The following is a 22504-nucleotide window of genomic DNA, read 5'->3' as shown; positions in this document are numbered from 1 at the left end:
GCAAGAGTTTGAGTTCTGCATTTTTCACATGTGCTTGCACAAAACAACACACGCAACCCCCACTCAGCTCCCAAGTCAGTTTTGCATAAGAATGATCTTCATGAAATGATATTAATTATATTAAATCTCAATCCTTGAGTACGTCTTTTTAGTATGCAGTGCGACAAAATGGGAAATACAAATAAAGTATTTTCTGCTGCATACTAAAGTACTCAAGTCACCTTAAGGAAAAGCTATTCAATTGTTTGAATTGTACAACGAACTACCAGTTTTTTTCATGGATCATCATGTTTACTTGTAAGAAGGACTGATGGACAAGCTATAGCTATTTAAAAGTTTGTTTTTCTGCATACATTTTTCTCAAGAATAAATGTAGCACATCTTCTTACTTCAAGGAAAACAACTGATAACAAGCAGTATCTCTTGCCAATGATAAAACTCAACTTTTCAAGTGAAAATTAGAAAATCAGAATTTTGGAAAACTTGTGTTCACCACCCTGAGCTTGATAGCTTTGCAGTATTTCAAGACTGTTCTGATAAGATCAGTGTTTATCTTAATGAATGTAATTTTTTCCATGCTATAGTATTACAAAATCAGGCAGAGGAAGATCTGTTCAAAGTGGTACAAGATACGCCAATGGGTATCACATCTAACAGAGTAACTTATTGATATGATTTCAGATTCTTCCTTGCCATGAACTGTTTTGGTGTACTACCAAAATAAATATCCACAATTACTTTCTACCACTCCTATAGTTCAACATTTTCTTGGAGTCCCTAGTCATCAAAAAAATGATAAAAGAAATAACACGTGAGTTGTACAAAAAAAGACACACAATTGTCATTATTTGCAGATGTTACTATCTACATAGATAAATCAAGAAAATATCAAATAATAAAAACTTAGAGTTCAGCAACTGAATGAACATGTAAAAAGTAACAGCATTTCTCTCCAAGGTCATAAATAGAAAACGTAATGGCAATAAAAATCTCATTTATAATGACAACAGAAAATGTAAGGTACTTAAGCATAACACTAATGTTTTGCATGACAGTAATCAAGAACTTCAACAATTCTAAGTAAAAAATACCATGTTCATAAAGGGAATATTAGAAAAGTATCCCCAAAATTAGTTTACAAATTCAATGAAGTTTAATCAAAATTCCCTCCAAATTCTTTGAAATGTAAACTGACCGTAAAACTCATATAGAAGAGAATGTCTGAAATTTTAAGGCGCAACAATGATGAACAAAAGGTACCTTGTACTTGATAAAACAAGAGATCTACATAAGCTTTTGAAGAAAATTTTAAAGCTTTACTATTAAAAAAGTAAAGAGGACTTAAATACATGTAGAACTGTACTATTTGCGTGCAAGGGAAAACTCACTATTATTAAGATGTTGACTATCTCCCAAGCTAACATATAAAATTCTGGCCAGGCACGGGGGCTCACGCCTGTAATCCCAGCACTTTGGGAGGCCGAGGCAGGCGGATCACGAGGTCAGGAGATGGAGACCATCCTGGCGAACACGGTGAAACCCCGTCTCTACTAAAAATACAAAAAAAAAAAAAATAGCCAGGCGTGGTGGCGAGCGCCTGTAGTCCCAGCTTCTAAGGAGGCTGAGGCAGGAAAATGGCGTGAACCCAGGAGGCGGTGGAGCTTACAGTGAGCGGAGATCGCGCCACTGCACTCCAGCCTGGGCCACAGACCAAGACTCCGTCTCAAAAATAAATAAATAAAAACAAAATTATATATATATATGTAAAATTCCAATGAAAATCCTGGTATCTTGTTTTAGGAAACTTGATGGGTTGATTCTGAAGGTATTTATGGAATAATAGCAAATACTTAGTAGTATTTTCAGTTGATCAGGCACCACTCTAAGAACTTTAAAAATAACAACTCTTTAATATCCACAATAACGTGAACTATAAAATAGGTTCCACTATCATTTCCATTTTATACCTGAGAAAACAGAGGCACAGAGACAGTAAAAACTTATCCAGGGTCAGAAAAATAGTAATAAAAAAATGAAGATTCTTCCCCAGTTTGCCTCCAGTGTCCCTGCCGTTGATGCCACTATGCCATTCTGTCAAGAGTACCAAATGATTCTGGTGAAGAACAAGAAAGGAAAAGGCGAACGGGGAGATATTTTTATCACTGTAACTTGAAATAGTGTGACATTGATGAATAAATAAGTAAATATGCCAGTGAAACAGATTGAAACACCTGTAAACCACTTACACATTTAATTTATGAGAGTGGAAACATTTTAGATCAATGAGAAATGAATTTCGTAGAATAAGAAATATAAATAGTGGAAAAAAATATACGTAAAGATGCTCAATGTAAATAGTAATCAGGGAAAGGTAAATTTAATTAAATGTAAATTTAACCATAAATTTGTCATCCCAAAGTAAGCAAAGTTGAACCAGCATGGAAAAGTTGATCATTCCCACCTCTTCCCAAGTCAGCATTGCCACATTAATGCTGTCGTGTTGGTAACTTGAAACTGGCCACGTGGGAAGATTTACGCAATGGAAATGGACAAATGCTACAAGTCAGGGTTGCTTTGCCTATTTACTAGTTCGGCAGCATGCACTAACTCAGAATGAGATATTGATTCATACCTATGAGTTACACACAAGCCGAAAACATTAGCAACAGCCAATGTTGACAAGAATAGAAAGGACAAATTTCTTCCTCTGCTGGTAGGATTATAAAATAGAACTGTTCAAAACAATTTGGCATTGTCTATAAAACTGAAGGCACATTTATCCTATGACAGCAATTTCCCTGCCAGGCATATCGAGAACCTTCACGTGTAGGTAAAAGGAGACATACATAAGCATGTTCACAGCAAAGTTGACTGATGTGCTAGAAAGTCAGAAACATCCTAAGTGTCCATCAAGAGGAGAATGAATACATAAATGGAAATATGTTTATAGATTATATAGCAGTGAAAATGAACGAACTGGAATACATGTTAATTTAAATAAATCTCGAATACATTGAGTGAAAAAAGCAAGTCATGGTATAATATGTAATGTATATACCTTTAGTATATAAATTTAAAACCTGGAAGCAGTGTTATATGCTTTATGGCTATATATTTATGTGTACACATGTACATATATGTCTGTGTTTGTGTAGATATAAAATATACAAAAGGTTTTAAAATTACATCAGATAATCAAAAGCCTAAAGTGTGCAATACCAAAAATGTGGGAAAACGTTCATTCTCATACACTGCAAGTGAAAGTGTGATTTGGCATTACTTACTTCCAGATCAATTTGGTAATATTTACTGAAAATGGAGAAATGCCTACTCATAACCCATCAGTTTGGTTTCTACATATAATAACCTAAGGAAAGCTCGCACACACACGCACAAAGGACAAGCTCAACAATTGTCACTGCAACATTACTTTGTGCAGAGTTATTTTTACTAGAGAATAAATGTCACAGGATACGACAGAGCAGTTAAAGTAGGCCAGCTAGATCTGTCTATCTATGTCCACTTGGATAAGGCTCAAAACTATGCTAGGTGAAAAGTTATAGACTTATATGTATCGTATGATACCATTTATTTTATTTTATACGAACACACGGAATACCACATTATTTATAGATAAATGTATATCTGAAAATATTAAAATAGGAACTGAATATAAACCAAAGTAGTGTCTGTGTTTGCCTTTATGGAGGAGAAAACAATGATCTACAGACAGAAGCATAAGAGAAATATCTGTAAGCATTTATTTGAGAAAAAGATCTAAAGGAAATATATGTTAACACTTATTAAATTTAGGTGGTAGGCACATGGGTGATTATAATATTTTTTGTGTGTAACACTGAAAATGTTCATATTTTTCCTTTTTAAGGAAAATAGTGTATTTCCCTTAGCTTCCTGGATTTGTTTTTGGAAAAGTAAAAACCAGTAAACTTGAAGTCAAACGCAGGTTAAATCCAATCTCTTGCAGCAGGCAGCTGTGAGTCCACAGGCAAGCCTCCCGAGTTTTAGATGAGAAGGTAATAACCACCTTGCAGAGAAAGGGTGAAAGAGATATCCTGAGGCACAAGGCTTAAGACACTGGCTTTCTGTATTCGTTTGCTAGGACTGCCATAACAATGCACCACACACTGTGGCTTAAAAAACAGAAATGTTTTACCTCACAGTTCTGGAGGCTAGATCCAAAATTGAGGTTCCTTCCTGAAGGGTTGGTTCCTTCTGGGGGCCATATGGGAGAAGTCTGGTCCAGACCTCTCTCCTTGGTTTGCCCCTGGCTGTCTTCTGTCTCTTCACATCATCTTCCCAATGTGAGCAGCTGTGTGCAAACTTCTAGGTACGGTAGTCATGTCGTACTTAGAAGTCAAGTCAAGTTAAAACTTGAATTACCCTGTTTTAACTATAAAGGCCCAATCTCAAAATATGGTCCAATTTTGAGGTGCTAGGGGCTGGAATTCCAACATAGAATTTTGGGGAAAAACAATTCAATCCACAACACCTAAAGTGTTAAAGTCGATACTTAAAATACATTTTAAAAAATTGCCTTTAAAGGTTAAACTCATCCTCAACTAAAAGTGACTTTAACTTACTGGTATTATCTAACTGGTCAAAAGTTCGTGGGCAGGTCTGAGAAATGGCAGAATTAGGTTACTGACTTCAACTCCTTCCTTTTCAGATATAATATGACACCTGTGTTGGTGAAGCCTGTGGCCAAAGGCTGGATCTGCCAGCTTCTCATTTGTTGCGCTACATCCAGTTTGCTCAGGTGGACAGAGGATAATGCTAATAAGCCCAAGATCCTACATTTGATTCCCATCAGAGCTAATTAGCTTCACTCATTCCTACACACAGACTGCTCTTAGCTGATACCTGCTGACCCAGGGAACAACTGAAGCCAATAAAACACAGGGTACTGGCTATTCAAAAGACATGACTTCTATTTTGAGTCCCAGAAATTGTCATCTAAGAGCAGGAAAGAGGCAATGGAAGGCTACCTTTATCCCAGTTCAAACAGCCCTTATCATGTTATTCCAGACTTCCATGACCAGGTGATTAACACTTAAAAAATAAAAATCTTTTTTTTTTTTTTTTTTTTTTTTTATTATTATACTTTAAGTTCTAGGGTACATGTGCATGACGTTTATATCATGTATAACTCCCCAATGCAATCCCTCCCTCCTCCCCCCTCCCCATGATAGGCCCCAGTGTGTGATGTTCCCCTTCCCGAGTCTAAGTGATCTCATTGTTCAGTTCCCACCTATGAGTGAGAACATGCAGTGTTTGGTTTTCTCTTCTTGTGATAGTTTGCTAAGAATGATGGATTCCAGCTGCACCCATGTCCCTACAAAGGACACAAACTCATCCTTTTTGATGGCTGCATAGTATTCCATGGTATATATGTGCCACATTTTCTTAATCCAGTCTGTCACAGATGGACATTTGGGTTGATTCCAAGTCTTTGCTATTGTGAATAGTGCCGCAATAAACATACGTGTGCATGTGTCTTTGTAGTAGAGTAATTTATAATCCTTTGGGTATATACCCAGTAGTGGGATGGCTGGGTCATATGGTACATCTAGTTCTAGATCCTTGAGGAATCGCCATACTGTTTTCCATAATGGTTGAACTAGTTTACAATCCCACCAACAGTGTAAAAGTGTTCCTATTTCTCCACATCCTCTCCAACACCTGTTGTTTCCTGACTTCTTAATGATTGCCATTCTAACTGGTGTGAGATGGTATCTCATTGTGGTTTTGATTTGCATTTCTCTGATGGCGAGTGATGATGAGCATTTTTCATGTGTCTGTTGGCTGTATGGATGTCTTCTTTTGAGAAATGTCTGTTCATATCCTTTCCCCACTTTTTGATGGGTTTGTTTTTTTCTTGTATATTTGTTTGAGTTCTTTGTAGATTCTGGATATTAGCCCTTTGTCAGATGAGTAGGTTGCAAAAATTTTCTCCCATTCTGTAGGTTGCCTGTTCACTCTCATGGTAGTTTCTTTTGCTGTGCAAAAGCTCTTTAGTTTAATTAGATCCCATTGTCAATTTTGCTTTTGCTGCCGTTGCTTTTGGTGTTTTAGACATGAAGTCCTTGCCCATGCCTATGTCCTGAATGGTACTACCTAGATTTTCTTCTAGGGTTTTTATGGTATTAGGTCTAACATTTAAGTCTCTGATCCATCTTGAATTAATTTTCGTATAAGGGGTAAGGAAAGGATCCAGTTTCAGCTTTCTACTTATGGCTAGCCAATTTTCCCAGCACCATTTATTAAATAGGGAATCCTTTCTCCATTTCTTGTTTTTGTCAGGTTTGTCAAAGATCAGATGGCTGTAGATGTGTGGTATTATTTCTGAGGACTCTGTTCTGTTCCATTGGTCTATATCTCTGTTGTGGTACCAGTACCATGCTGTTTTGGTTATTGTAGCCTTGTAGTATAGTTTGAAGTCAGGTAGCGTGATGCCTCCAGCTTTGTCCTTTTGACTTAGGATTGTCTTGGCAATGCGGGCTCTTTTTTGGTTCCATATGAACTTTAAAGCCATTTTTTCCAAGTCTGTGAAGAAAGTCATTGGTAGCTTGATGGGGATGGCATTGAATCTATAAATAACCTTGGGCAGTATGGCCATTTTCACGATATTGATTCTTCCTATCCATGAGCATGGTATGTTCTTCCATTTGTTTGTGTCCTCTTTGATTTCACTGAGCAGTGGTTTGTAGTTCTCCTTGAAGAGGTCCTTTACATCCCTTGTAAGCTGGATTCCTAGGTTTATTCTCTTTGAAGCAATTGTGAATGGAAGTTCATTCCTGATTTGGCTCTCTGCTTGTCTGTTACTGGTGTATAAGAATGCTTGGGATTTTTGCACATTAATTTTGTATCCTGAGATTTTGCTGAAGTTGCTTATCAGCTTAAGGAGATTTTGGGCTGAGACAATGGGGTTTTCTAAATATACAATCATGTCATCTGCAAACAGGGACATTTGACTTCTTCTTTTCCTAACTGGATACCCTTGATTTCTTTCTCTTGCCTGATTGCCCTAGCCAGAACTTCCAACACTATGTTGAATGGGAGTGGTGAGAGAGGGCATCCCTGTCTTGTGCCAGTTTTCAAAGGAATTTTTCCAGTTTTTGCCCATTCAGTATGATATTAGCTGTGGGTTTGTCATAAATACCTCTTATTATTTTGAGGTACGTTCCATCAATACCGAATTTATTGAGCGTTTTTAGCATAAAGGGCTGTTGAATTTTGTCAAAAGCCTTTTCTGCATCTACTGAGATAATCATGTGGTTCTTGTCTTTGGTTCTGTTTATATGCTGGATTACGTTTATTGATTTGCGAATGTTGAACCAGCCTTGCATCCCAGGGATGAAGCCCACTTGATCATGGTGGATAAGCTTTTTGATGTGCTGCTGAATCCGGTTTGCCAGTATTTTATTGAGGATTTTTGCATCGATGTTCATCAGGGATATTGGTCTAAAATTCTCTTTTTTTGTTGTGTCTCTGCCAGGCTTTGATATCAGGATGATGTTGGCCTCATAAAATGAGTTAGGGAGGATTCCCTCTTTTTCTATTGATTGGAATAGTTTCAGAAGGAATGGTACCAGCTCCTCCTTGTACCTCTGGTAGAATTCAGCTGTGAATCCATCTGGTCCTGGACTTTTTTTGGTGGGTGGCTATTAATTGTTGCCTCAATTTCAGAGCCTGCTATTGGTCTATTCAGGGATTCAACTTCTTCCTGGTTTAGTCTTGGGAGAGTGTAAGTGTCCAGGAAATTATCCATTTCTTCTAGATTTTCTAGTTGATTTGCGTAGAGGCATTTATAGTATTCTCTGATGGTTGGTTGTATTTCTGTGGGGTCTGTGGTGATATCCCCTTTATCATTTTTTATTGCGACTATTTGATTCCTCTCTCTTTTCTTATTAGTCTTGCTAGCGGTCTGTCAATTTTGTTGATCTTTTCAAAAACCAACTCCTGGATACATTGATTTTTTGGAGGTTTTTTTTTTTTTTTTTTTTTGAGACGGAGTCTCGCTCTGTCGCCCAGGCTGGAGTGCAGTGGCCGGATCTCAGCTCACTGCAAGCTCCGCCTCCCGGTTTACGCCATTCTCTCGCCTCAGCCTCCCGAGTAGCTGGGACTACAGGCGCCCGCCATCTCGCCCGGCTAATTTTTTGTATATTTTAGTAGAGACGGGGTTTCACCGTGTTAGCCAGGATGGTCTCGATCTCCTGACCTCGTGATCCGCCCGTCTCGGCCTCCCAAAGTGCTGGGATTACAGGCTTGAGCCACCGCGCCCGGCCTGGAGGGTTTTTTGTGTCTCTATCTCCTTCAGTTCTGCTCTGATCTTAGTTATTTCTTGCCTTCTGCTAGCTTTTGAATGTGTTTGCTCTTGCCTCTCTAGTTCTTTTAATTGTGATGTTAGAGTGTCAATTTTAGATCTCTCCTGCTTTCTCTTGTGGGCATTTAGTGCTATAAATTTCCCTCTACACACTGCTTTAAATGTGTCCCAGAGATTCTGGTATGTTGTATCTTTGTTCTCATTGGTTTCGAAGAACATCTTTATTTCTGCTTTCATTTCGTTATGTACCCAGTAGTCATTCAGGAGCAGGTTGTTCAGTTTCCATGTAGTTGAGTGGTTTTGATTGAGTTTTTTAGTCCTGAGTTCTAGTTTGATTGCACTGTGGTCTGAGAGACAGTTTGTTATAATTTCTGTTCTTGTACATTTGCTGAGGAGTGCTTTACTTCCATTATGTGGTCAATTTTGGAATAAGTGTGATGTGGTGCTGAGAAGAATGTATATTCTGTTGATTTGGGGTGGAGAGTTCTATAGATGTCTATTAGGTCCGCTTGGTGCAGAGATGAGTTCAATTCCTGGATATCCTTATTAACTTTCTGTCTCGTTGATCTGTCTAATGTTGACAGTGGAGTGTTGAAGTCTCCCATTATTATTGTATGGGAGTCTAAGTCTCTTTGTAGGTCTCTAAGGACTTGCTTTATGAATCTGGGTGCTCCTGTATTGGGTGCATATATATTTAGGAGAGTTAGCTCTTCCTGTTGAATTGATCCCTTTACCATGATGTAATGGCCTTCTTTGTCTCTTTTGATCTTTGATGGTTTAAAGTCTGTTTTATCAGAGACTAGGATTGCAACCCCTGCTTTTTTTTGTTCTCCATTTGCTTGGTAGATCTTCCTCCATCCCTTTATTTTGAGCCTATGTATGTCTCTGCATGTGAGATGGGTCTCCTGAATACAGCAGACTGATGGGTCTTGACTCTTTATCCAATTTGCCAGTCTGTGTCTTTTAATTGGAGCATTTAGTCCATTTACACTTAAGGTTAATATTGTTATGTGTGAACTTGATCCTGTCATTATGATATTAACTGGTTATTTTGCTCGTTAGTTGATGCAATTTCTTCCTAGCCTCGATGTTCTTTACATTTTGGCATCTTAACAGACTCAGTCAACACAAAACCAAAGAAAAGGAAGGGTAAACTCAAAAGATATGAAGATATCGCAGCCTGGGGTTACCATAATCTTCTCATGTGAACCCTTTTTTTTCACCTAATTAAATCAACATTATTATTAAAATAGTACCAAATAGGTTTCCAATGAATAATCATGACACTAGTGTCTCCTTATCTGAAGTTTCACTTTTCACAATTCTAGTTACCCATGGTCAACGCAGTTCAAAAATGTTAAATGGGAAATTCCAGATACAAACGATTCACAAATTTTAAGTTGCATGCCACTGTGAGTAGCTTGATGCAACCTTCCATGAGCCTATTCTGTCCCATTTGGAATGTGAGTCATCCTTTGTCCAACGTCTCCCTGCTGTGTATGCTACGCACTCTTTCGTCACTCAGTAGCCATCTTGGTCATCAGATTGACTGTCATTGTATTGTTCTAGTTGATTATTAGTTATTGATGTTAATCTTTTACTAGGCCTAATTTAGAAATTAAACTTTTTAAGTATATATGTACAGAAAAAAAAAAAAAAAGTCCATATAGAGCTCAACACCATCTTCAGTTTCAGACATCCACTAGGGATCTTGGAATGTACCACCTGTGAATAAGGAGGCACTAATTTACTTACAAATATTTTATTTCCATTTGTCAACCATTCCATATTTCTCCTCTGTAAAATATTGAGCATCCTACAGAATAATCGATTTATAAACTTTGCAAGAAAGAAATGTTTGTCTCTGATTTTTTAACTCACATGTTGGTTGTAAATGAAAACATTCAGATACAGAACAGAGTGCTAACATTCCCAGTTTCTCAGAAACACATTTCAAATTTCCAAGTTTTTCTTCTTTAAGGTGAGAAACTCTCAGCTCCCTCCTGCCTCAGGAACCCTTGGGCCTTAGAATTCATGTGAATTTTACTGCAGAGAACACTGCATTGGACTCTTTGATACAGATATACTTTCGGGGAAACTCTGTTTACAATTTTCTGCTTTTAAATTTCACAGGAATGATGGCCAGAGCACTGTGTGTGAGGGGACTGTTGTATTTACATAACAGAAACCCAGTTCGATCCAACAGAAAGGATTTTTAGCTTCTAAATGTCTGAAGTCCAAGTCCAGGAGTCTACTTCAGGCACAGCCGGATCCAGAGGCATCTGCCCTCTTCTTTTTCTCAGGTCTACTTTCTTCCAACAGGCTCTTCAGATAGTGGCAACAGAGGTCTAACAGAGCCTCTCAAATTATATCCTGCTAGTTTAGCAATGACACAAGAAAAATACAAAACTTCTCTCTTCTAAAATTCCCAGCAAGAATTCCAGGTCTCATGATTCCATGCTCATTCCTAAACCAGTCAGTGTGCCCCTGTAGATGCTGCACCCTCATCTACCATGCTTGGTCCATGTACCTGCCCAGAGCTTAAGAGGGGGATGAACATCCCCTTACCCCTACGACCATGTGGATTGAAATGGTCAAAGGCTGATATTTCACAGAAACACTGAGGTGCTGTCATCAGAAGGGAAGTGGAAGGCAAGGCAACAGACATCCATTATTGAAGGCTTAAGCTGTCATCTCAGAAAAAAATACTATTGGTCACCAAGGGGGTAGGGTCTGAAAGCAGGGCTCAATATAAACTCATCATCACAGCTGGAAAAAATATAAAGTGAATATCCATTTTCTACTGCTGGTGGGTTAACACGGCATTCTCATATGGTTGCATAATTATAACTCAGTTACGACTTGAAAGCTTCGCTGCAGTTATCAGAAAACAGCAAATGAAGAGTGACACCGAAAGGTTGTTTAACTCATCCCCAGTCACCAATAAAATCACACCTAAGCCTTCAATTTTTGAAGACCTACAGAAACAAGAGGCCATTATTATTTCATTATAATTAAATTATTAAGAGTGATATATGCTCTCTTTTCTAGCCCTCTCCATGCAAGGAAATAACTCCTTTTGTGCATGTAATTAATTAATTTGTTGTAGTAATTAGTTTCAATGCTCTTATGAGGCATGCTAATCTCTCACCAGGGCAAAATGAGGCACTCGGATAAAAGCCGTACTTCTGGGAGGGGTGAATTCCATAAGGACTTTGGGATCAGAACATGTTTCCTCACCCCAGGGATTGTTCACATGGAGTTCAAAAGCCTGGGGGGACGATAACCTCACCAGGTGTGACCTGTTAACTGACAAATTCCAGAACTCCCCAGTCTGAAACTTGTGCTTCTTGGATTATCTGTCCAGCGGTAGAGTCAACCACAGAAATCAGGCATTGTTTTTTTTTTTGCTCCCTCTGTAATCCTCTACTGTATCACAATTAATGGCAGTGTCACACTGTACTTCATGTAAATTAATTCTATGTTTGTCTAAATAACCTGATACAATTTAAGTTCCATATGCAGCCAGATTTTTTTTTAATACATTAACCTGAAAGATGGAAATGACATTTCTCCACAGATTTCTGGGATTTTTTTAAATTGGAAATTAAATAAATTAGGGGCTCACCATATGTGCAGCCGGGGACATCACTTGTAGCATTTAGCAGGGGCAGATTATCCAGTTTCATTATTTGATACATTTTCAGGCTTGCAACAGAGTAGGAAGGAATTGATGGGAGCAGCAAATTCATTTTAAAACAGGTTTATCGCTTCATCAGGTATTCATTTAACCAGAATCTGCAGCATAACTGGATCCCTTTGGCCCTATGTGACATGTTTTCCAAATGGAATAATAAGTATAGAGATAGAATATGTAGTTAAAGACTTCCCATCTCTATGAGGCACCCAGATACTCGAAGGAAAATTACTGTCATTCTCAAGCCACTGATCACTACAGGATGACCAGCTGGTGCAGAGCCCCGGTGCAGGGCCCTGCTAAACAGAAATCTAGAGATGTCACAATACTCTTGGTTTTCAGCAAATGAGCCTAACAGGTAGTTCCTAGTGAGAAAAAAATAAGTGGAGTATTTTGAGAAGTGTTATAGGCCGGGCCCAGTGGCTCACGCCTGTAATCCCAACACTTTGGGAGGCTGAGGCCAGTGGATCACTTGAGGTCAGGTGTTCAAGACCAGCCTGACCAACGTGGTGAAATCCCATCTCTACTAAAAATACAAAAATTAGCCAGACATGGTGGCACATGCCTGTAATCCCAGCTACTTGGGAGGTTGAGGCAGGAGAATCACTTGAACTCGGGAGGTAGAGGCTGCAGTGAGATTACACCACTGCACTCCAGCCTGGGCAACAGAGCAAGACTCCATCTCAAAAATAAATAAATAAGGGCCAGGCACAGTGGCTCAAGCCTGTAATCCCAGCACTTTGGGAGGCCAAGACGGGCGGATCACGAGGTCAGGAGATCAAGACCATCCTGGCTAACACAGTGAAACCCTGTATCTACTAAAAATACAAAAAAAAAAAAAAAAAAAAAAAAAAAACTAGCCAGGCAAGGTGGCGGGCACCTGTAGACCCAGCTACTTGGGAGGCTGAGGCAGTAGAATGGTGTAAACCCGGGAGGCAGAGCTTGCAGTGAGCTGAGATCCGGCCACTGCACTCCAGCCTGGGCGACAGAGCGAGACTCCGTCTCAAAAAATAAATAAATACATAAATATGTAAGTGTTGGAATACATTTTCTTACAGCTGCTAAGCCAAATAGAGAAATAGCATAAAATTCAGAAGATAAAATGAAAAGTTAAGTATTATTCTAAGAATCTTCAGCAAGCTAACACAGGAACAGAAAACCACCTCATGTTCTCACACATAAGTGGGATTTGAACAAAGAGAACACACGGACACAGAGGGGAACAGCGCACACGGGGGCCTGTTGGCAGATTGGAGGGCGAGGGGAGGGAACCTAGAGGACAAGTCAGGTGCAGGAAACCGCCATGGCACTTATACCTACGTAACAAACCTGCGTGTTTGCACATGTATCCCAGAACTTAAAGTAAAATTTTAGAAAGTGTTAATAAACTATTGCAGATTTCCAGAGCTTGGTAAATTATGCACGTGAGGGCACACACCAAACCAGTTACTCTAAGATCCAACTTCTAGTCAGAAATGAAGATTGTGAACTCCCTCAGATCCCGTATCCTGTCTTCCATTTAATCAATTGTGTCATGACCCAAAAGTAATTTCAGAACAAAATATTTTCTAAATATATATTGATATATTTTTAAAATATCAAAAGCTATAGTGTAATATGTACAACTGTTTCACAAAGGCCCTTAATTGATTTCATTCACAGATTTCATGTGTTATCACTATTTGAATACATCACAATATATAAAATGTCCCCCTGTTTACTGACAATGTAATATTGAAAGGCATAGCTTAGATCTGCTACCTAAGTGAGCTGACTCCATCCCAGTCTAAACTACTGGTTCTCAACCTTGGATACACATTAGAACCTTCTGGAAAACTTGTAAGATATTCCCTGCCTGGACCAATTAAATCAGAAGACTGACTAAGGATATGCCCCCAGCATCAGTAGCTTTTAAAGCTCCTTAGGCATTTACTACTATTCAGGTAGAGTTGAGGACTTTTGATTTAGAGACTAGCTCTCCAAGCATGGCCCTGGGAGTACTGGCTTCAGCATCACCTGGGATCATGTTAGAAATGCAAATCAGTTTCTACCCAGACCTACTGAATCTGAAACTCTGGGAGAGGTGGGCATTGGAGCAGACCCTCCAGGCGATTCGGATACAAGCTAAAGTTTGAGCCCCACTGATCTAGTGTTTGGAATAGCCCATGCAGGGAAAGTTTGGATCTGCAGAGTAGTCACGCTGGTCTACAGTGGAGAGGCCGAGGTCAGGAGTGAATCCAAGCTTTGAGGAGCTTGACGTCTGTATACTTTTAAGATGTATTAAAAAAAAAAAAAAAAAAGAATAAAGTTTCAACCTCCCGAGTAGCTGGGACTACACCACAGCCAGCTAGTTTGTTATTTTATTTTTGTAGAGATAGAATCTTACTATCTTGCCCAGGCTAGTCTCGAACTCCTGTCCTCTAGCAATCCTCCTGGTTCAGCTCCTGGAATTATAGGCATGAGCCACTATGCTATGCCCATCTCTTGTCTTGCCCATTTGTTTTTTTTTTGGAGACATACTCTCTCTCTGTCACCCAGGCTGGAGCACAGTGGCGCAATCTCGGCTCACCACAACTTCTGCCTCCCAGGTTCAAGCAATTCTCATGCCTCAGTCTCCTAAGTAGCTAGGACTGCAGGCATGTACCACCATGCCTGGCTAACTTTTTGTATTTTTAGTAGAGATGGAGTTTCACTATGTTGGCCAGGCTGGTCTTGAACTCCTGACCTCAGGTGATCCACTCGCCTCAGCCTCCCCAAGTGCTGGGGTTACAGGTGTGGGCCACTGCGCCCAGCCTGGTCTTTTACTTTTTTGATTTATTCCTTTATCATGCTTAAGTGCCTCATAGTACCTTCCTAAGAAAGTATTCAAGAAGATAAATTGTTTATGTACATTTCAACATTCCATTATCCTGTTCTTATCACACTTGATTGGTAGTTTGGGTTTAGAATTGTGGGTTAAGAGCTAGAGTCTTGAAATCATTTCTTCAAATATTCCTTCTACCACATTGCTACACATAGTGTGGTCCAGGGCCCAGTGTTAGTCTGCAAGCTCTTTGTCATCCATCTGTGATTGACATGAAAATCAGAATCACTGTTACAGAAATTGAGATTAAGCATTTTGATATTTGTATACCAATTTGACTGAGTCTATTTAATTTTATGTCTATTGAAGCTAATAAAATTTGGAGACTTTAAAAAACCACAAGATTAGATTCAAAAGTAAATACCCATTTACAGTGAGAGAAATCACACCAAATTTTAAACATTTAGTGCTAGCAAATATCACAAACCACAAAACATAATACTTTAATTGACTAGAAATCACCTTTCCAATACTCCTTCCCCTTAATTTTTTTTTCCCCACAGAATACCATTTGATTGCATTTCCATGTAACAATTTTCTAATATTTTCTGTAGAAAGAGAATTTATAATTAAATCTTTAGCATGGTGATTTTTTTTTTTTTTTTGACAAGTTACCAAAAGTGCCTGCAGGGTTATTGTTGAATTTGGGGAAACTTTTATTAGGTTTTATTCCTATACGAGCTGTAGGATTTTAGGGCATTTTAAATATTTCATTACAGCCACTAATCTTAAACACTCTTTGAATCGAAGAGTCTCTAGCCAGGGCCTTGGAAATGCTCTGTGAAAATGAGGGGCCTAATGTTGTATTCCGTAATGCTAAATCCGCCTTGCACAGACTTTTAATAAATTAACTTCCCCCTAACCAACCCACCACCTACATAACTCATTTTACTTCTGTGGAGAGAATACAGAGATGGTGCATGGAATCCCGGAGAGTTAAGGGAAAATTCCTCCTGATGGAAACTAAATGAAGAGAATTTTTGTCGCCCTGAAAGAGTGACCTTTGGGTTATCTACATATGGAGAAATGTGCAAGGTGAACTGAAGTCACAGGACCAGATTCCCTTTTCTCCATTGATCTAAAAAGTGTGATTTTTCTGCTTCTGAAGCTGGAAAGGCCCAGCAGGGCCCAGTGCGACTTTGTAGCTCCTGAAGTAAGGCAAAGATGCCTCCTGTGGTGCCGAGTTCCAAAGGCAGCTTGCTAACTTTGTGAGACTTGGCTGTTCAAAAATAGAGTACGGAAGTCCCTGGTCAGATATATCCTGAGTGAGAACGATCATCTGAACAAAATTCAAAATAGGTTTTTATTTTGATTTACTCCTAAAGTAGCAAATAAGCAGAAAAAAGTAAATGTAAGAGACAAAGATACAAAGAGTGATACGAACAAATAGCATTGCCTCCCTTGTTACCGCTTACGGGTGCAGCTGAGGCCCATAGTGAACTAACCACTACTGACAGGAGCTTGTACTCTGGGCTTGCCATCTTCTATACCTCCAGCTCCACCAGCACCCAGATACATATTATTTCATATATAAAAATGATAATTACACTAGTTAGAGAACACGTGTCTGCATTGAACATTTTAAATATCCTGCCAGGCCCACACTGAGATAATCTCTCTTCACGAACACCAGATTCATGGACTCAAGAGTCTTCCATTTTTGTCCACGCAAGGACTCAGTGCCTAGACTTAGAAAATATTGCACAATTTTTTGTAACATCAATTAAAAGCTAAGCTTTCAGCTTACAGGATTATAAGATAGGTGATATGTACATGCATGAGAAACAAAAAAGCATACCTGGCGCAGTGTTTTCTCCAACCTGATAGTTAAATAGCTGCTGAAATGAACATCTGTTTATGAACTGTTTTTATCAGTATTTGTCCCCTTACAAAAAAAAAGTAAGAGCGAGAGAGATCCTATCTTGTTGGGGAACTCAAGCACAGCTTAATGAAGTAGGTAGCATTTTGAATGGGTCTTGAAGGATGGAATTTGACAGATGACATATTTCAGGAAGAAATTCCAGATGGTGAGAACCTCATTAGCAAAAGACACAAAAGTAAGAAATCATGAAGTGTGTTTGGAGAAAAGTAGTAATCCAGTTTAACTGAACTGAGGGATGCCTGAGGGGCAAAAACTGAACTCAAAAGTTTAGAGCTGGAGTGTGAAGCTGAAGAGTTGGGATTTCTTTCCCCAGCAATGTGGGCACCATGAGAAGTTTCGATGAGGACGTGATCAGGGTGTGCTTTTAAGATGATGCATCTGCCATCAAGAATCCAACTAGTACTAAAGAGTGTGACCACAGATCCATGAGCCCAGTTAGGATATTAAAACAATAATTTAAGTACAAATGTAACTAGGACAGTAGCTCTGGAACTGGAGAATTAATGTGAGGACAAGATAAGAGAAGCTTCTACCAAATGGCTCAAGTGGGAGAATCTCTGAGCAGGGAAATAGGCAGGAGAGTACAAAGTGGATAGAGTGTCACCTAAGTAGCTCTGACGTTTGAAATCTGGAATCATAAGCTTGCTGGGAGCATGCTATGTAATTTCCATGTGTTGATCCTCCAATATGCTCAGCAGACCAATGGCTGAACGGAGCTAGGCATTTGGAAGCCATCTCCAAATCTAACCTGCAGGCTCTACACAAACAGGAACAGTGTTCATTTTCTTCATTGAATACTCAGTGCATAATCTGCTACCTACTAAGAGCAGTTATTTAAGAAATCTATGTTGGGTAAAATAAAAGTTATAGTTCAGTCAATGGAAAAGAGTAAGACAGCAAAGTGTAATGGGTGTAAAAATTAGGGAAATCGGTCTAAGGCAGAACATTAAGTAACACCTACAAATTATGCTTTGCAAGAGGAAGAAAACATCTAAGACCAGCAGTATTTTATATTTTAATAAAATATAATTATAACAATATAATTGTTACATTACAGTGTTGTAATATAACAATAATTCCTAACAGAGTAAGCAAGTTATAACTCACATGCTTACAGTTCAGTAGAAGATAGGAGACAATTTGCACCTAGAATATTTCTGGGCTTTGAGAAATAACATTGCAGCATTAATTGATGCTGTTTATTAAAAAGTTATCTGTAGAAAGGGATGGAGTAGATTGAGTCTCCCACATACTCATTCTCAGTAATCACCCTTTCTGGGGACTTTGTAGAGGTTAAAGAGGGGATGAGTAAATATTGCAATGACAGAACGATGTCTTTAAAAACAGCACAAGCCTGTTACAGCTAAGTTTAGAAGCCTTCAATGACTTCCCATTATACTTAGAAAAAATCCAGACTCTTACATTGTATACATTTTGTTCTGCAATCTGTTCCTGTTCCTTGTCAACTTCTCCCATCCCATTTTGTGCTTCCAATGTCCTGCAGCCATGACACCCCAGATACACCTACCATCTTCCGTTTCCCCAAATGAACTCTTTTGCTTCTGTTTTTCCTTCTGATTGGAACACCCTCCCCCAACCACCACTTCTTTCTTACCCACTTGCATTATCGACTTAACTCCTATTCATTCTTCAATCTCAGTTCAAATATCACTTCTCTGGGGAAGCCTTTCCCTTCCCCTTAGTTTAGGTCAGAATCCCATGTTATTTTCTGTTAGAGTTCCAGGTATCTTCCCCTTTACAGCCTTTAATCATAGTTATAATTAGATACTAATTTGTAGGCTTTTTAAGTGTCATTCTCTGCCAATCTACCATCATTTCCATAGGGGTACTGTCAGCTTGACTGGCACATAATGATTCTCTACAAATATTTTTTGAATAATAACAATGATAACTAACTTTCTCAACTAGATGATGCATTTACTAAGTGCTTACATGAGATGAAGGCAGTAAAGTGTAGTGTAAAAAGCACGGACTTGCAAACTGATAGCATGGGTGCAAACTTCAGCTTTACCACTTTATTCCATGTGTGAACTCAGGAAAATTATGGAATTCTGTGTTCTTAAAGCCAAAGAGCTGAGAACCAACCCAAGTAACTGCAAGTCCTATTAACCACGACATGAAGGAATATATATATATTCTCTATATGATGTAGAAATAACTTCCACCTCTAAAATTACACGTAGATAGGCAGAAACATCCATACACACCTGCACCTCTTCCTTACACCCCACCCTGCTCCCTCCTCTTCTGCAAAGCATTAAGTGGACTGCTAGGCCACTTAAACCCATGGGCAAATATTCCAAGAAGCAAACTCAGGCCAAGATTATCTTTCAGACCAATACCACAAAGTCAAAAATAGAAAAGACCAACAATCATGGATGCCCTGTAGTGAAACTGACAAACGCTTCTGCACTCCTATTTTGCTTTTCATTGGAATGTCACTTCACTAACAGATTTCAAATGCTACTTCTTTGCATGTGCACACACCAATATGCTTTATTTGATATTTATCACTTAATAAACACATAAGAGTTGGCAAAAAATTTGTGTTCGGTGATCCTTGATGACAAAGCATTAGTGATCCAGTCCTTTGCCAGACCTAATGATATTTTGCTACAACAGCCTAATGCTCTATAGCTCATACAAAACAAATAAGGCACCCATGAAACAATAGGACATGTGCAGTCATGGTGGAAATAAGGGGTACAATGAAGCTGTTGAGAAGACACTTAGAAATATGACCATTTCATTTGATGTGGAAAGGCAATTGATCTCTAAACATTGAGAGAATGCTCAGATTGTCCTTTGCTGTTAAGTTATCCTCAGTGCTGCTCCTTTCAGTTGACCTGCTTGTAAACGGGTCCTGGAGTCTTGTTTTATGGAGGGGTAGCTGTAAGTGATTGTGTGCCCTGGAAACCATTGACAAGCAAGAGTATCTAAAGTATCATTAGGGAAAAACAGCATTTCCTTCATTTCCTCAATAATTACTAGGAAGCACCTCTGCTTCTAAAAGCATGAGTCTCATGAGGACGTTCACAAATAAACCCATGCATCCTGAGAACCACACAATGAACTGTGCTGCTGAGATTTGAAACAAGTACTTCAAAGTGGGCTTTAAAATCTGAAAACTGAGCAACGTTGGCCTCAAAAATTCCCATTTGTAGGTTTTGAAAAACAGAAGAGGTAAACTTTGCTGCGTAAATCCCGTAAGAACTCCAGAGAACAGGAAAAGGAAGGATTTATTTAGGGAATACATTGTTAATTTGCCAGTTGTGAGTTTTCAGAACGCATGTGTCTCATGTCGCCAGTGTATACTAGATTACATATATGAGTGTGGTTTATGGTTTCCTTTTGATGTTGTGTTTATGCTTCTTGTTGTGTCATTTTGAAGAAAATGAAAAATACTGTCTTCTAAGTTTCTCTTTTCCAAAAGGCAAATTGGCAAACATTCCCTTTTCACAAACCCTTCCAGGAGGGGTCCTGAACCCCGACAGAGTAGTTTACATATTAAATTGATAACATGGGCCTCTCTGGAAAAGGAAAGGCAAGCTAAAATACACCCTGGGGGAATTCTAAGGTGCAGGAATGTGATCCTATTTCTGTGTAACCAGAACATTAATATTAATAGTGAGTTAGGCGTACTTCCGTAGCAAGCAGCTCTTCTCCCTCGGGTGTTCTCACAGCATCTCTATCTCCCCTTGGTTCTGATCCTGTTTCCTGACTTTGAAATTCAGACATCAGACTGTTAGCATTTTTCTGCAGATCCTTTTCTTTACAGATCAGAAACAGTCCAGATTCATCCTCCAATTGTGATACATACTTGGTTCCATAGTTACACATGGATTTTCCTTCCTTCTCTCTCCCTCTATTAAAAATTGTTTCCCTTATTTCCCCCATCCTCGTAGTTATGCTGACTTATGCCATTTCCAAAAGTAAGAGTCCTAGATCCCCAAATTATGGGAGCTTAGGTTTCATTAATTAGGTTCAGTGCAAAATAATTAGCATTTTTTAAGTGCATATATAACGTTTCCAGAAGAACACAAGCCACCAGAAGAGAAACTGCATTCCACTTTGCCTTCACTTGGATTTCCACTCTCATGAGTGCAGCTTTACACCACTCATTCTTGTTTCAGTGGTCCACACCTTTGGAAATTTGTAGAAAATATATGAGTAACTGCTGTAATTACTGATAAATAACATGGGATGCATTGTTCAGGACAGTATTTATATGTTACAATGTGTATTTTTAAAGCATTTCAATGAATAATTAAGATCACCCCATTTGGCACACCATAAATATCATTCCAAAAAGCTCTCACACATGTTAGAGCACAAGCACATGTATATTTAACCATTTTGGGATGAGAAGTTGATTCAATTTCCTGACCTCTGTTTTGTTTTCTTGAAAGCAAATCAAGTCTCTGTGCAAAATGGACTCAAGGACTTTTGTCAAAATAGAGAATGTGCACCACCTCATTAAAAAACTAGTGGGGATGGTTGCTAGAACATATTGCAAATTCACTTCAATCTATGTTACCTACTCAAAATTGCATCTTATGACAGGTATGCACAAATAATTTTCAATATTGGAAAAATATGTCTTTATCTGCTTGAACCTCAATGCACTAAGAATGTTAAATCTGAAATATTTTGACATTTATTCATCCCAATCATTTTATAGATGAAAAAGTGAAGTCCCAAAGAGAGAAGTTGTTTTGCAGACAGTAACACAGCAGCAAAACATATCATCATACATCATTGGGACACCTAGAACATATAACTTTTTGTTAAAGATAATGTATGGAACCCCTGTGTTTGTCTCTTCTCTTTATACCACTAAAATATTAGTAAATAAAGATTTTGAAATATAAATTGATAATAGCAAATAGAATAGGAAAGGAGACAGTATGTAGATGAGATTCCACAGATTGCTAGAATGCGGAGGCGGATGAAAGGATAATTCATGGAACAAGACAGAGGTAGCCAGTGTTCTCAGTGTTAACATGTGTGACAGATGGCAGGCGGCAAGGAAGTCCTAAAGTATCCAAAGTCCAGCAGACCCAGAGAAAAACCAGTCCAGCACGTAGCAGTAGAACAGATGGTTTTTGAAAGGAAGGTTCCTGGAATAAACGGTGAATGTCAGTAAAATGGAGCTTTGAAGAGGGATGAGTAGGGGTGTCTATGACAAGAAAGTAGTATGACAAGATGGAAATAAAGCCAATTTGTAATGTCAGAAAAAGTTGCTATACAAAGAATATGAACATTGTCATGCACGTCTGTGTGAAGAGACCACCAAACAGGTTTTGTGTGAGCAACAAAGCTTTTTAATCACCTGGGTGCAGGTGGGCCGAGTCTGAAAAGAGTCAGCGAAGGGAGATAAGGGTGCGGCTGTTTTATTGGATTTGGGTAGGTAAAGGAAAATTACAGTCAAAGGGGGGTTGTTCTCTGGCGGGCAGGAGTGGGAGTCACCAGGTGCTCAGTGGGGGAGCTTTTTGAGCCAGGAAAAGGACTCTCATAAGGTAATGTCATCACTTAAGGCAAGGGCCGGCCATTTTCACTTCTTTTGTGGTGGAATGTCATCAGTTAAGGTGGGGTAGGACATTTTTCACTTATTTTGTGATTCTTCAGTTACTTCAGGCCATCTGGGCTTATATGTGCAAGTCACAGGGGATGCGATGGCTTGGCTTGGGCTCAGAG

Source organism: Trachypithecus francoisi, unplaced genomic scaffold (assembly GCF_009764315.1).
Source record: "Trachypithecus francoisi isolate TF-2019V2 unplaced genomic scaffold, Tfra_2.0 Lachesis_group13, whole genome shotgun sequence".
Taxonomy (NCBI): domain Eukaryota; kingdom Metazoa; phylum Chordata; class Mammalia; order Primates; family Cercopithecidae; genus Trachypithecus; species Trachypithecus francoisi.
This window is presented reverse-complemented; position numbering follows the sequence as displayed.